Source organism: Lepidochelys kempii, chromosome 2, assembly GCF_965140265.1.
Source record: "Lepidochelys kempii isolate rLepKem1 chromosome 2, rLepKem1.hap2, whole genome shotgun sequence".
NCBI classification, from domain to species: Eukaryota; Metazoa; Chordata; order Testudines; family Cheloniidae; genus Lepidochelys; species Lepidochelys kempii.
In genome coordinates, this window is record NC_133257.1 from 260,494,757 (window position 1) to 260,511,775 (window position 17,019).

The following is a 17,019-nucleotide window of genomic DNA, read 5'->3' on the forward strand; positions in this document are numbered from 1 at the left end:
TTGGAGTAACTCTTTATAGCTCTTTTGTAATCAGAACTGACTCTCTGGCCTAGGGATCAAGAACATAGCCCTGGGTAACACTTAACATTTGGATGCAGAGTCAGAAGAGCCATCCATCTATGCCAAGGAAATCAAGGAGGGGAGAGTGATCCAGAGTGACAACAGCATCTGATAAATCAAGAAGGATCAGGCTGGAAGTGAGTCCTTTAGATTTAGCCACAAGCTGGTCTTTAATAATTCTAGAGATGAGTGTCTAGACAGAATGTAATGAGTCTTCCAGATGATGCGAAGGAAGCCAGTCGGCAAGGTGACGGAAGTGCTATGCCAATCAAGTCTGGAAGTCAAAAAGATCAATGTTTTGCCCCCAATCACTGCTTCTCCAGCTTCTTACTTATGCTGTAATCGACTGCAAACAATCTGGATTAAGGCTCAGGCTATGAGACCATCTCTACTCCACCTCCGCAAGGCAGTAAGTACATGGTACATGCCACTCTGATCTTCCTGCACACGCTGAGCAGGTGCCAACTTTATGGGCTGGGTCTCTTTTAAGGACCTCCCTCTGGTGTGGGTTGATGAGGAGTCTGGAATTACTGACCCCTCCCCTTGTCAGGCCCCCTAGAGGAGCCTTCTCCTTGTCAATCAAATGCTAATGACAACTCGAGAGGGTGGGTTGATTTTTGAGTCGACAGGGGACTCTTTTAGGGTTGAAGGGAAAAGGTGAATCATTGGCAGTGTTTGATCTTCAGTACACACACATTTCCAACACCTTTCCGGTTCCCCTGAGTTTCCTTCATCCCCAGGACTAGCTGCTGGGGAACTGGATGGCAGCCAGAGAGCACGGCCAGCTATGCCCTATTTCCTCTCAGAGAGGAGGGTGGCATACACCAGCTCTATGCCATTCTGTGCTGAGTTGCTTATTGCTGGACTAGCTATGTGGCATTGCTGCAGCTCCATCACTGTAAACTCTCTAGTTTAGCCCTAGCCCAAAATGGGATCACATCCTAACAGAGGTTGTCCTGTGGAACACTTCTTACGCCTGATTGCACAGACAACCAGAGATTAAAATACGCGTGTGTATGCAGGGGGAGTCACTGCGGGGTCACGGGCCTATGTTAAAATAATAACAAAATTGAACTGGATTGTTGAGAGGGGCAGGGTCTTACCAAAGCAGTTGCTCCAAAATATGATACCCTCTTCAAAAAAAAAATAATTTTTTTTTCACCTGAGTTGAAGCACTGCAGACAACCTTCCCTCCCATCCATGATCACATAACATCCCTTTAGTAACATGCTCATTGTTTACTAGGGAAATTGCTATTAGTGAATTATTTGTGTATTTTTAGCTTCTGATTAGTCAATTTAGCAGGTGGAAACGTTGAAGAGTAAGCAGACAATTCTCTCCAGGCCACTAGCAAATGCTCCAGGGATCACAGTCAGCAATTTACTCATTGTGCTTTGTTGTAATTAATGTTGGTTTGTCTGATTCTTTCTAGAGCTGATAACTTTTTTCCTATTTCCCCCCACCCCACACACAAAAACCCTAATTTTATATGAAAAATCTTGTGGGACATCTTTGTTTGAAACTCTGTTTTGAGAGAATGAAAACCATCTCCATTGTTTCTGGAAAACCAAAAATGTTTTACTGAAAAGCTTTTGACTGTTTTTGGCTTTAGTAAAAACAAAAAGGCACAGTCCAAAAAACAAATAAATCCCCACAACACCCTGGAAAATGTCTCTGGAAAAACTACATTTTCCCCTTTCATTTTTCCATGGAAAATATTTACCACTTTCCGAACAACTCTATGGGCCCACATTATCAAAGCTATTTAGACACCAAAGAGGCAGATAGGCACCCAGTGGAATTTTCAAACATACCTAGGTGCTTAACTCCCATTAAGATCAATGGGAGTTAGGCACCGATCTGCATCTTTAGGTCCCTAAATATCCCTGAAAAACTAGCCCTATATATTTTTGCTTGCTTTTCTAAGCAATTGGAGGTAATATTGTTTTTAAATTATCATCTATTACAATGATAGTCTAATTTTCACAGAGGTACATAAATATGGATCTAGGCCCTAATCCCGCAAACTCTTAAGCATGTGTTTACTTTTGTTTCTGTGAATAGTTCCATTGACGTAAGTGGAAGGATCACGGTAGCCAAATTAAGCCCACGTGTAAATGATTGCAGGTGTGGGACCCAACTGAATGCCTGTATTAGCCATTGTGGTCAGTGGCTTCTTTCTCTTGCCAAATAATGCTTATTGTGCCATAGTCCAGCTGCTATATTTATGTCCCTGTCTTCACACAGCATAGAGCCAACGAAGCACAATCTGTCCCTTCCTCAACCCCATTTCAGGTTTTCATTCTTTTGTTCCTTTCAGGGAAGCAGCTTCCTAAGTGCTGTCATTGTTGCCACATAGTTAAGGTTACACATTAGTTCTGATCCCTGAAGCTGTCCCTCATGCTTGCTGATAAGGATAATGACATTGCCATAACAGAATCTGTTTTCCTACTGATATTACTGCTGCTCCCTAACTAACCTGAGCCAAGAGTATTAGTATTTTTACTAAAAGGTTGAATAGACATGATGATGCAATGTAACTCTGGCTGGTCTTTTTTATGATGCCAGTTTTACCAGGATCTGGATCAGAGAGCTATTTGCAGTAGGTCAATCAAGTGCATAGGAAAATCCTTTCCTAGTGGAGCAACTCTGAGTTGTACAACAGAAAGTGTTTCTGTAGACCCTGATCCTGCAACTTATTTTAGGGCTTGTCTACACGTACTGGAAAATCGACGATGCAGAGATCGATGCATCAGCCGTCGATTTAGCGGGTCTCCATCAGATCAAGAAAAGTAAGGGGAGTCAATGGGAGAGCACCTTCTGTCGACATTGCATAGTGTGGACCTTGCGGTAAGTAGATCTAAGCTACGTCGATTTGAGTTACGCTATTCACATAACTCAAATTGCGTAGCTTAGATCGACTTTTCCCTTTAGTGTAGACAAGTGAGTGCTCTCAAATCCTGTGGACTTCAATGGAAGTTAAGAGCAATTCTGTTCAGTGCCTCAGAGGATCTGTCTTTATTGTCACTTGTTTGTTCTAATTTAAAGTTTGGGTTAAAGTTTTTTTGCCTTATATTTCCCTGAGGCCTAATGACATTGTATGTAGTTATGCTACTCATGTTTAAACTTCCCCCTTCTTCATTCGTTCCAAGATGGCCCGCAATGTTTTGCTCCTCCAGGAAATGAGCAAAAGTAGCTGAGAGGGTGGTGTGGAGAAAAAATTGACAAATACTTCCTGGAATTTTCAATTAATTTGCTTTGTGTGTGTGCATTTTATGTTCTCCAAGCTTTTGACAGATCAAGCTTCAAATTCACATTTGCAAGTAATCATGGAAGTTAAATTTTAAATCCACAAGCATGAATGTTTGCTCTTCCAATCATGGAAGATAAACAACATAGTGTAAGTTTATCTGACCAATTACAACCAAAGCCAACTTGCATTTTGAATATCAACTAAATACTCCACGCAATCTGTTTGTAATGAAACCACAGATTAAAAAAAAAAACTGGGGGGGGGAGGGGAATTAGTTGAATAAATTCAAATAACTAAAACATTTAAGGAAATTGAGATAAGACAATGGATATTCCAGGAGCTAAATTAACCAGATAAATTTATTTTTGCAACATATTTACTCAGGTCTAGGATTGGGAACCTTCTGTAATGCTCATTCACTAAAGATCCTTTTATCTTTGGTAATAATATCTTAGATCTACATAGAACTTTTTACCTCAAAGCACTGAACAAATGAGAGCACCAAGAGGTGTATAAGTACAACCAATTGGTATACAGCAATGGACACAATGGCTGGGAGAAGAGAAACCTGAACTAAGAGCAGTGGACTCCACACTTGTAAAAAATGTCATGATCTTTGATAGCCTTATAGAACCTGAGAGTGGAAGGTCGCATCTAAATCATAAGAACATAAGCGCTTCCATACTGAGTCAGACCAGGGTCCATCATGCCCATGGATCCACAGGATCAGTGCTACACCCCCAGCTTTGGAACAGTCTCTAAGAGGAACCCCTAAAGTATGCCAGACCTCTAAGGGGTCTCACTCTTCATGCACAGGGTAGGTCCCACAGCCTAACTGCCTCCTTAGACTGAACGTCTGGGGCTCCAGCACTCCTCCTGCATCACACCATTAGCTCTGTTCAGAGAGTCCAACTGAGATAGGCTCCTGGTAGTCACTCGATCACCCTACAGGGATTAATGCACCTCACCAAGCATTTGCAGTGACAATCAAACAGCGTTGTCAAAACAGTAAGGTTTATTAGTCAGCTCAGCTGGAACACAGTACAGGAAGTCCTTAGGTTAGCCTAGAGAAATGAAGGTGAAAGCATACACCATTCTGGTTAGCACAGAGCCCAGCAAAGCTGTAGTGAACCCCATTGTTCAAGCTCCGTCTGGCTCCTTGTGGCCAGGGTTAAATCTGTCTTCAGGTTTAGCAACTGTGACAGATATTCCAGGGTTCTCAAACTTCATTGCATCATGACCCCCTTCTGACAATAAAAAATATTACATGACCCCAGAAGCGGGGGACCAAAGCCTGAGCCCACCCGAGCCCTGCTGCCCCAGGTGGAGGGACCAAAGTCCAAGTCCTACCAGCTTGGGTGGTTGGGGGGCAAAGCTAAATGGAAGCTGAAGCTTAATGGAAGCCAAAGCTCAGGGTTCGGCTTCCGTCCCGGGCTCCAACAAGTCTAATGCCAGCCCCGGCAACCCCATTGAAACAGTTTGGGATTCCAACCCACTTTGGGGTCCCAACCCACAGTTTGAGAACCTCTGTGTTAACCCAATAACCAGTCTGTGTTTGATATTTTCATAATTTGCATTCCCAAAATCAGTTTTCATCCAATATAAGTAAGTGACTGGAGAATGATCCTATGCCACAAGATTATGGGAAAAGATGTATTAATGGGTGATATTGTGAAAAATTAACATTAAGAGTAATTTTTTGCTTACAAGATATCTGGTAGACACATTTTTCTAACACATGCCCTAACCACAGGGTGCATGATGTGTTAATGAGATAGTTAGAATCACATTATAAAAAGAGGATACCCAGATTAGGAAAATTGAGCTCCCTATGGGAAACTCCATCAGGAGCCATCCCTCTACTGATAATCAATCCATGAGAGACTCATCAGACTCTAACACTATCTAGGAGGATGTGAGTATAACTATATTTGTAACTTGTGTATCGGTCTTTATAGAATTTCAATATGCTTAGGTAATCATAACCTTAACTACAATTGACTAAAACTTGTAAAACAGACGAGACCTTGTACTTGTGAATGTATGTACAGACACTACTCTTGGTCTTTATGTGCTCCTAGAGACTCTAAATCTGACACAAGTAGCAGAGCTGACTTCCACTCTGCTAAGCTTGAAACTAGCCACTGAAGAGCTGAACTCACGATGGTGTCATACCACATTGCAAAATTCACTTTAAATAAAATAAAAGGCTACAAGCCCTTTTTAAAAATTGGCATTGCATTAGCTACCTTCCAGTCATCAGAGGTACAGAGGTACAGAGGCTGATTTTCCATGATAGGTCACGTACCACGTGCAATTTTATGTTTGAGTTCCTTCAGAATTCTTGGGTGAATCCCATCTGGTCCTGGTGACTTAGTACTGTTTAGTTCATCAATTTGTTCTAAAACCTCTTCTCTTGACTTCACTGCTAAAAAGAGGTCTGTTCATTTTACCTCTGCGTAGCTATTGCACACAAGCTATCCTGAGGTGAAAAAACAGTAAAGAGAAGGCACTTAAATTTTATCCTGAGGTAAACTAGGTGAGGTCAAAACTATACACCCCTGCCTGCTTGCGGTTGATCTTGCCTCATGTCATTTAGCTTTCAATAAAAGTAAAATGCCTTGCCTTCACTGTGATTTTTACCTCAGGATAGCTCATGCATGCTAGTTACCTTGAGGCAAAACAACCATATCTGGTCTTAGCAGTAAATACAAGGCCTAAAAGTAAACTTCATGATACTCAGTTGATTTATATCAGAAGGGTGATGGGTTGAGACTCCTCTCCTGTAACTTGAATGTGTGTTTCCAGAAGATATTTCAAAAGGGGGGGGTGAAATCCTTGACCTCAGTGACTTCAGTTTTGCCACAGACCCCAACGAGGGCAGGATTTTATGCCTGATGTTTATCCTCTTCAGATGGTGAAGGAAAGAATGTCACCTTCTATGAGTTAGCTGAACATTACCTTGTTTAATCAGTGGTCTTAAAAGGCTTAGGCCGAAGCCTGCTTCCTTTGAAACCAGTGGGGATTTTGCCATTAGTGTCAATGGCACTAGGCCCCAAGACTGAGGTGTTTAATACCTTTCTCACTGGCCCTTCTAATTCCTTCATACTGGTATAACTATGTTGATAAAAATCAGAAATTTAACCAAAATAGGTGTACTGGTACAAAGTCTGTTTAGAGAGAAGAGAAAAATAGACAAGGCAGATATTTGCAGCATCTTTTTGACTGGGCCCACATGAGCCATGGAGCCTGTTGATTTTTGCCTCACTGCAGAGCTGTGTGCTTATCAACGTAATTGAGTAAGGGTACGTGTAGGAAGGGACTGACAATCCAATAGTCCTTTATTCCAATCCACATAGTTCAGTAAAGAAATCTGAGCATTTTGCTTCTTTTTTCCCCTCTTTTTTTCTTTTCAGTATCACCCCATTGCTGGAACACATTGCACTGTATACGCAGGACTCTTCATCTTCAGTTTTTATTTTAATTTTTCCTGAGAATTTATTGGTGTTTATTACTACAACAACAAAACCAGCTGAAAATCAGTGCAGAAACTATTAATCATTTTTCTGCGTAAATATCAGGGTTTATTCTGGTGGACAGAAGGACAGATTTTCATTTTCTTCCCATTTTAGTGTGTCAAATCTTTTAACCGTTATCTGCTAGCAGCTTGAAATGTTTACGTGGTAGGCGTGAGATTCATCAGTATGTTCAGATGGGCATGCACTTCAGAGCTTGCATGCATGCCTGTTTGTTTATTGTGTGTATCTTCTAGACTAATACATGGCCTTACTTCAATAGCCAGCTTTGCATACACACACAGACTAATGTATTATCATTATACATATATTTCATGCAATGTATTGCATTTTCCTAATAAAACAAGTTATTTTTATACATTTGAATGATGCAAAAGTAGGGTGAAAATTGGGAAAAAACGAATAATACTTTTTGTAAAACCCAGGATTTTTTCAGTAAAAATCGTTTGAAACTGAAAATGAAGGGGCTTATGTATAAGATATATACGCTCCCATAAGGCCCTCCCTAGAGAGCTATTCATTATTATTATTAGCACTTATTACTATTTATTTTATCATCACTATTATTAGAGCTAGTTGTAAAAAGCAAACTTTTTTTGCAAAAACCCTTGAAATTTTGAACATTTTCAACTAGCTGTAATAATCCTTATTATTTTATTATTTATGTTCCACTAGGTGGGTTCTAAGCATTGAAAGGAAGTAAAAGGCAAGGTCCTTCCACCAAAATACCTACAATCTAAGGTTTAGAAACACTTCTGTAACCCACTAGTCAGTGTGCCCTTCTGTGTCTGAGACATCTTCGATAAGCTATGGCTACCGCCCCCATATCTAGAGCCTGGCTCTTTAGCTGAAGGAGTTCATGCTTTTAGCTCTGGAAGCCCCAGTTCAATCCCCAGTGTATGCCAAAATGACCGGTTTTGCATGGGCTTAATTTATGTATGTGAGTAGGTTCATGCGCAGGTAGTCCCATGTGCATAAACTTAAGCACATGACATGTGTAATTATTTGCATGATCTGGGCCTAACTGTTTTGTTAAGAAAAATGTCGTCTTTGAGGACAGAGCTCAGGACCTTTGGATTACAAGACTGGCCTGTAGTCTATTATGTTAAGAAAGCTCTAAAACTATGTTCAACTGGGAGCCTCTAGAAAGTCTGAGGTGTCTCTACTTAGATTTGTATATCCAGAGGCCAGACATTCTCAGTGAAAGTCACTTCTCTGGACTTTTCTCTTCTCTTGATCCAACAGGCCATGAGTCTGTTGGCCTTCAGGACTCACTAAAATAGCAAGGCCCGTCTGATTACCTAATACTTTTTCGGTGTGGTTTGAGTGGGTGGGGTGGGATAGGCTGGTAAAGCTTGTGAATACAGGCCTGATTCTCTGCTCCATTACACAGGAGTAAAATGGGTGTAACTCCAGTCCTGAAGCTTGCTTCTGATGGGCTATAACATACAAGTAAATGATCATGGGGATGTTTGTCACACTTGGTGAGGTTTTGTTACTGGTTTGGCTTTTATATTTTTCAAGTTGGAAGCAGAGGCAAAGTGAGCGGGGTGGCAGGAAGGGGTTTGTAGAGACAAATAGGATGGGGGAGGGGGAATATTGGGCAGTGGGAGTGAGGCTAACAGTGAAGGGGAGAAGGGGTTGGGGCAAACAGCCCAAGCTCAAACCATGGAATTCAGATGACAGCACTGCTGTCCAAGGGGCTGTGAAAATCTGGGGCAGTCGAAAGGACACCCCATCTGGATCTCACCACCCCACTTGTGTTAATGGATGTCCCTGGCTTGTTTTGTGGATGCCCCTGGCTCCTGCAGGGGCCAAACAGCTGCTGCTCATGCCCCAGAAATCCTTCCTCTATTGATCCTAGATGGGGCCCACACGAGGGCATTTGTCCCTGGTCATTCCTTGGCTCTTCCCAGTTCCAGATGGGTGAATCTCTGGTTCTGCTGAACCAGGATCTAATTCTTTACTGGAGCCAGCCTGGCTGGGGATGGGGGAGGCAGCTGGGGGGTTGTTGCAAGGGTCCCTATCAGCTTCAGAGCTGGGAGTGGACCTCCCCCCAGGCTGCAGGCCAGCTGCTTCTGACTCTTGCTAGGGGTGATTCTCTGGCTCTGGGCAAGGCTTTCTCCCCTGAGCCCATGTGGCTGAGATGGGTCACCTCCTGTGAGTAGCGGGTTCATCTAGGGATGGGGGCAAAGGATCTACCTGGGCATCCCCCCCCTCTGGGCACCGGCTACTTCCATCCCTTTGCCCAATCCCACCCTCCCTCCAGCAGCATGTTTCCCTGCACCGAAGCAGCCGGGTAGCCACAAGTCCGGCCTGGCGGCTGCCGTGTTCAGACAGTCCCCTCCCTCCCAGGGTGGCTGAAAGCATCCGAGGATGCTGCGCTCCCTCCCCGAGCCCGGCACGCTTCCTGGAGGCGCCTTGGCCAGCCGCTGCTCCCCCGACGAAACCCTCTGCGGGGCCCAGGGCAATGCACGCACCCCCCCCCCCACCCCGGTTTCCTTCTAAACTCCTCGGCTCTTCACTCCCACCCTGGTCCCACTCCCTGCCGCGATGCCAAGCCCCAGCCACTCCATCCGCGGACACCAGCGCCTCGTCGCTCGCTTGCAGAATCCCTGGGGCAGCGGAGAGGAGGGCTGGGGAATGCGGGCGGGGGGGGGGGGGGGGGGGGAGGAGAAGAGTTTGATTGAAGGACCCTGCTTTGGATAAACCCCGCCCACCCCTCTTTCTCATTCGCCCCCCCTCCTGCTTCCATATTAATGAGGCTAGCCAAGGGGAGGGGATTGGCTCAGTGCCCCTCCTCCCCCTTTCCTTTTCTCAGGCACTTGTGTGGAGCTGGGGGGGGGGGCAGGGGGGCTTGCATTTCTCCGCAGGACCGGCTCTCGTCTTTGCAGCGCATTGTCTGGGCATGAGACTCGCACCCAGGGGAGCGCAGGCTGGCTGGGGCTCGCGGGCTGTGCATCTGATCCAGCCTCCCCGCCCTCCCCTTTCCCCCGGCTCCTCGGAGCGCAAATTAATTACTTGATTAAAAAAAAAAAAAAGTTTGCAGCCCCCTCCTCCGGCGATGTAGCAATGGGAAATTCCTTCACGGCACAGAGCGCGCCAATGCCTTGTGCAAGGGCAGCCCGGAGGCGCGTGGCAGGGAAGGGAAGACCAGGGAGGGGATTTTTAATTCCTTTTGGAGAAATCAGACCGTGTGTGTGAAGGGGCAGCCTAGCTCCCTTTGGTCCATTGCATCTCCTGGATTGCTCGCCACCTACTTGAGTCAAGCAGATCGCGACTGCAGTTGCCTTCAGCCTCCCCCTGCTCCCCCCCCCCCCCCAACCTTGCCTTGCTCACCTGGGAAGGTGAAGAATGCATCTCCAAGATTGGGACCGACCCTTGCTGCAATGGTAAGCCCTGGTCCCTCTTCCTTCCAGCGCGTGCTGTACTTGGCTTGCAGTGATTTTGCTCCTCTCGCTTGCTGGGTCTCACTGCTTAGCTGGAGACTGGATGGCAGCTGAGAGCTACCCGTGCCATGCTTTAGTTGAACCCTGACTTGACCAAGTCGGTGCCTTGATTGTAGTCCGTAAGGAGAGCAGGGATGCGGTAAAGGAAGTAGGAATGTGAATTGGGTTGTGTTGCAGGAGTGACACTGATTTGCTCGCTTTCCCAGTCCCTGGATGGGAAAATCACACCCAAGCGTCTTTCTGCCTCCAGCAACCACTGCATGCATCTGTGGGGTGGTGGTGCTTGTTTGTTTGTTTGTTTTTTCTTTCTTTAAAACCAAACAACTGGGGACAGGCTAACGTGTTGTTGGTATGTGGATCACGTCTGGTTTTAATGCAATATGGCTGGTAAATAAAACCTGATTGCTAACAGAGCCAGGGCTGCGATTGGTATTTTTCTGGCTCAACGCTCCCTTGCACACTTCTGCATCTTCGTTCACCTGCCGCAGCAACTCTGATTCGCCCTTCTACCAAATGCGCCAAAAGGGTTAGCGAGACTTCTCTGGTTTTACTATGAAGTAGTAGCTAAAATCTCTATTCTTGTACCGTAATCTCTGTTGGGGGGGGGGGGGGGGTTTCTCTTATCCGTATTTGAACAGCTTGTTCCAATATTTCCATCTCTATGCAAAGCACATTAAAGTCAGAGCCACCACACAGGACTTCTCATCTTACTGCTGTGTTGTGCCCTGAACCTGCCATGTGCAGTGGTTGGGGCTGTGGTTGTACTGGAATCTCACCATTTACATCAACAGCAGAGAATATTTAATGTCTGGAGATATAGCTACAGCATCAGGGGAGGGGTGCAGATTTCTTTTTTTTTACGTGGTGATATTTGTGGCCTGATTCTCATCTCAGTAGGGTGTGTACATGTGGAAGAACTCCTCTGAAGACAGTGGATTTCCTCTGGGTTTAAGCTGGGGTGGGAAACAGAATCTGGCCCTTTGCTTGCAAAACATGTGGGATATCATTGCAGATAAAACCACTGGACAAAAAAATCAAACCAAACACAGTCACATTGGAAATACCTTTATAATATTTTAATATCCTTCATGGTTGCTTATACAAGGCGTATGTTGTACAGTTATACCCATCTACAAATTGATTGAAGCAGGTTATTTTAAATCCGACAAAGTACACATACATTTTTGTGTGTGTGTTACTCTGTTTAGATATGCCTCTATCTCCCTTCAGCATTCCTGTACTTCATAGGATGGTTAAAATTGGGGAAACAATTGACGGGAGCATAATTTTTTAAAAAGTAAATAAATGCTTGCTGTATATTATTACTGTCAGCTGGACCAGGAGGGTGAACTCCTTAACCTGATATAGCTATAAATACACAGAGAGACTACTTTTGACAGGCTTTCATGTTCATATAATACAAAAATTCACGCCTGACAGCTCTGTCTTCAAAGAAGTTTCCCACTGGATGGACATAACGAAACAGTTACATTCTGATGAAGAACCGAAGCAGGTCATTTGATGTAATGATTTGTAGATTCCAAGGCTATAAGGGACCATTGTGATACTGACCACTTGTACAACACAGACTGTAGAACATCCCTAAAATAATTCCTAGAGCAGATCTTTTAGAAAAAATATCCCATCTTGATTTAAAAATGATGAGTGATGGAGAATCCACCATGACCCTTGGTAAATTGTTCCAATGCTTAATGACTCTCACTCAATTAAAAATGTATAACTTATTTCAGATTGAGTTTGTCTAGCTTCAACTTCCAGCCATTGGACTGGGTTATACTTTTCTGTGCTAGTCTGAAGAGCCCATTATTAAATATTTGTTCGCCGTGTAGGTTCTTACAGACTGTAATCAAGTCACCCTTTAAATTTCTCTTTGTTAAGCTAAATAGATAGACTCAGAAGAGCTTAATCATTATACGGCATTTTTTCTAATCATATAATCATTCTCGTGGCTCTTCTCTTAACCCTCTCCAACTGATCAATATCCTTCTTGAATTAGGGGCATAATGATAAGACATGGACTGAAATTTTTCTGTCTGTATCTTAGCTACCGTTCAGTTTTTTGTCTCTGGCTGAGGGCAGCAATTGTTGATGTATTGAACATCAATGTATTGAACATTGTTGAAACTGAAGGTCAAATAGAATTGATCTGTTTTCACTGGCAATCACTTTTGAGGACATGGCATGGAAGGCTTTTTGTTTTGTTTATTAATGTGAATGTGTGCGTGCTTTAAATGTGTTGCAGTGAGCAGGATTGCTGCTTGAACTGAATCGATGGTTAGATAACTGGTCGGTTCTCTTGGCTAAGAAGAAGGAAAGCCTGCTGGTCCAGCTGATTTCTCTTTGAATAGGGCTGCTCTGTAAATAATGGAATACACAGTGGCTAATCAGGTTCTGATGTTCCATCATTCCTTGACAACACAACACCTAGAGTGTATCTTTTTCCTCATGCATTTAATATCTGCCGTTTGTACTACAGATTCACAGCCACACGTAGCCATCTAGAAGTGCTCTACTCTGCCCATATCTGGAGGGTGTAAACACCAAGGCAGGAGAGGAATTGTTTAGGATGCTACCAGGGTGAATAATTTTAAGGGTTGGGGTGGCATTAAAATTAGGAACATTTACATGAAAAGTAAATAGCGAAATCTCTTAGACTGTGGAATACTCTATTGGCCACTTCCAACCCCTGGTTCCTGACTGCTCTCTTGGTATTCAGGTTTTTCTCATCCCAGCTCATAGCAGCCAGCATTCTGAGGACAGTGTTTTGGGATGGTTTTCCTGTGCCTCTGCCTTTGACCATTTGTTCCAGCAGGGGACCCGATACCGCCTCATCTGAATACAGAGGATTGTTGTTTTTTTTTTAATTCCTTCTGAGCACTTAGTACAAAGTAAGTCTAACTCCAAAATTATCTTTTAATAAAACCCAGTTCTTCAAGTTAAGGAACAGGGAAAAGTCAAAGCAAATCCAAGGCAGGTCATGTACTGTAATTCTTATATGATCTAAAGTCTAGGTGGAAATCTTGCTAGAACAGGTCAGATCTTACAGTTACTACTGATTTAAGCCAAAGTGCATTCAGCTGGTGTAAATCGGTACAGCTCCACGGACTTCACTTTCTTGGATTTATACCAGCTGAAGATATGGCCCCTACAGTTCATGTGTGACAAGTCATTTCTGTTAGCATATCAGTCTGACCTTAAAGTCAGCAAGGAGTATTCTCCCAAGGGTTTATGCCCCTGTGTTTTTACTGCCTGTGCCCCTTTGATGTTTAAATCTGAACATCCTGTATTACCATTTTAGGCATGAAGGGTCTGATTCTCCTCTCAGTTAGGGCCTGATCCAATGCCTATTGACATCTCACTAGGAATGGAGTGACCTTTTACCCCAGTGCAAATCTGGAGCAACGACACCACTGAAGTCAGTGAGGTCACACCAGTGTGGGTCTGTTTCTCCTTGTCCTCACCCCACTTTAAAAGCCATCTTTTGTGGCAAAATACCGTCGTGGGTGCTGGAACTAGGGGTGCTAGGGGTGCTGCCACACCCCGTGGCTTGAAGACATAATAACAGTCCAAATACATGGTTTCCACCTTCAGCACCCCCACTACAAAAATTGTTCCAGCATCCCTGCATATAGGCAAGGACAATCGCCACACCACTGAGTAAACTTATTTCTCTGGGTTTCATAATTCCCCTTGAACTTTATTCCTGATATGTAATGAAGCTCAGCATCCCTTGAGAGAGCTTTCCAATTCCCACTTAGTTTAACATGCAGCACTTCAAAGAAATCCTTTGAAGCTGAGTGTGTTTGATAGCTACATGCAACACATACTAGACACGGGCCTTCACTCATCTGCTGTGGCTGGCTGCAAAGCTGTGTGTCCCTTTGGATGCCAGTTTTTAGAGCGGATTGGAAAAATGAGGGGGGGGTGAGAAATTCATACATTTTTGGCAGATTTTTCACCTTTTTCTGTTTTCTTGTTTGTTTTTGTTTGGTCGTTATCTGATTAGCTCTAATAAATCATGCTGTCTCGCTTTATGAAACCTCCCAGCTGTCCTTGCTTAAACATTTACATAATGACAAAATTTAAACCCTCGAGAAACACTTTCAAAGTTCCTAGGGGCCAGATTCCCAAGCCCTTATTCATGCTGTGTAATACCTTAAACATGTATGTGAGTGAGGCTACTTGGAGCGAAAAAGCGATTGGAATCAGCACCCTATGGTTTTAATAATTCCAATGTATATCTCATGATCAGGGGTTGGATTGTCCCATCTCCCAAAGGACCGTGTGGAAGCCCTTTGTTCAAGACAGTTGAAACTAGAATGGATAATGTGCTGGAGAATATAATGTGGGAAACAATCATGCACGGATATAGGGATGGAGCTAAGAGTGCCCTTCCAGCGTTTTGCTGCTCTGAGTCTGTGATAATAGTACTATCCATCTGAGTTATTCTAATACAGTTGCCTTCTCAGGGTGAGCTAGTCAGCCTTGAGAATCTTAGTTTCTCCACTCAGAAGACAGATTATTGCTTTGCAAATCAATGTGACAACCATATTACCACTTAATTTCAGTGATACTGTTTGCAACACCGTGGGTAAGTGTGTGCCAATTTTTCCATTATAATTCTTTTTTTAGGGCATATATTACGAATCTCAATTGAAACTAGTCAGACATGATGTTACTTTACAAAATACATTTTTTAAAAAATGTTTTACATGATATTACTTTAGGGTGCATTTAAAAAAAATCGTCTTAGAAAGTGTGAAAACATCTATTTAAAACAGGCAATTTTATAAATGTTTGTTTAAAAAAATCCTAACAAATCTAGATTGTTCATGTAACTCTTACACTTTTTCCTTACAACAGAAATGAAAGGGATTAACTCATACCATTGCTTAATTATTTTTGGTATGTATTTAAATTAATCACTTCGGAATTGTTAAGGTTTAAAAGTTTCCCATTGCACAGAGCTACTTCTGACACAGATATTTAAGATTTGTCTGTCTGTTGTTGTTAATAATACCTGGCTCTTATATGGGGCTTTTGATCAATAGGTCTGTAAGGACTTTAAAAAGGAGGTCAATTGCATTATTCCCATTTTACAGATGGGGAAACTGAGGCCAGGGGAGGTGAAGTCACTTGCCCAAGGTCACCCAGCTGGCCAATGACAGAGCTGGGACTAGAACTGAGGTCTCCTGAGGTCCAATCCAGTGCTCTAATCATTATGAAATGACAATCACAGTAGCATTTTGGTACCACTTTGAGATCTTTGGATGAAAGGCGCTCAGTCCCTGGAAATTAACTGATCATTATAATTTACTGACTGTTATTTATAGGCTCTGGTAAATGTTGAATGGGACTGATGGATAGTGGGAAAACTCCTCCTGTTTTATATACATACTATCAAATGATTTAAAAATAAAACATGGAATGGATTTTTATTTTTCAGTTCTCTGATGCAGGGCCCAGTTCTGCCACACATCCTCCCCCGGAGGAGTACATGACTCTGCAAGCTGCCTTGTTGATATCAAAAGGAAGAAGGTACTACTTAGTCTGAGTAAGGGTACCAGAGTAGGGCCCCATTCATTCAATCTGAGTTAGATTGTGTCATTAGGCAGAGCCCTGAACAAGGGAGGTGCTTAAATTGCTGCAGTCCGGAGGTGAAATCTTGGCCCCATTGACTTCAGTGGGGTCTTGATTTCAACACGAGAGCATAGCACCCAGGAGCCCTGGTCATGGGGTAAGTGCAGTACAAACACAGAACAAAAAGACAGTCCCTGGCTAAAAAAGCTTTGAATCTAATTACCCATCTTTGTAAAGTGCTTTGAGATCTGAAGATGGAACAGCACAATGTGAGTATAAAGCATGATTGCTAGCCAAATATTTTTATATTTTTTTCCAGTGGGGTACCCAAGGCACAGTGATGTTCAGTGACTTGGCTGGAAGGTAGCATTTCCCACTGGTTTTAGACACAGGTTACAGAACCAGGTAACCTAAATTCTAGTCTTGAGTTTGATATTTAATTTGCAATGACTTCTCCTCACTTTTTCATCAATCTTTGGCTGTGTTATGAATGTATGCATATCATGATGGCCTAGGGAACCTGCCGGTCTTGTCAGGTGTGCACAGAATGAGGCAGGACTTCACAGGAGCCATTGTTGGCTTTTAAAAATAATGTGGAGACTTAACTGCATTTATTTAACGTTTTAGAACTTTTCCTACACAAAAGAAAAAAAATGATTAACAAAACCTGTGAAATTTCAAAACCAAAAAGCTTCATTTAATAAAAAAGATAAAGTTGGGAGGTGACAATAATGGAAATACTTTATTTACTGTCAGATAGGGGTGTTTTTTTAGTATGGGTTGGGTTTTGAAATTTCAAAATTCAACCCTAACACAAACCCCATTTTCATATTTTTCAGTTCATACACATTGAGCAGTTTCTAGTGCAAACCCATGCATACACGGTTAATCTCCTCAGCATAAATCTGTAGTCATACACATTCTCATAAAATACATCCAGCATCTAATGTACTATCCAAAAACAATGTTACTGTCAGTTGATAATTATATCTAATAATGCTTCCCATTTAATATTATCCCTTGGAAAAATATTTACTGAAATCACAACAATAAAGATACATAAACCCTCCTCAGCAATCTATATGTCAGAGCTGAAGTTATTGTGTTGTGATGGAAAAAT

The 17,019-nt window shown here is 42.9% G+C and overlaps 1 protein-coding gene across 7 annotated transcripts in view; it reads left to right on the forward strand.

The window, feature by feature from the left end:
• Positions 1 to 9,702: 9,702 nt before the first annotated feature.
• The window catches only part of ADCYAP1R1 (ADCYAP receptor type I), a 188,756-nt gene continuing 181,439 nt past the window's right edge, over positions 9,703 to 17,019 (forward strand). For 4 of the 7 annotated variants that reach the window (XM_073334760.1, XM_073334761.1, XM_073334762.1 and 1 more), the window contains exon 1: positions 9,704 to 10,241. The gene's annotated coding sequence lies outside the window, so the exon portion shown is untranslated. Of the gene's footprint in view, positions 10,242 to 17,019 lie in introns of all 7 variants that reach the window. The other 3 variants (XM_073334759.1, XM_073334763.1, XM_073334764.1) reach the window with 1 other exon arrangement.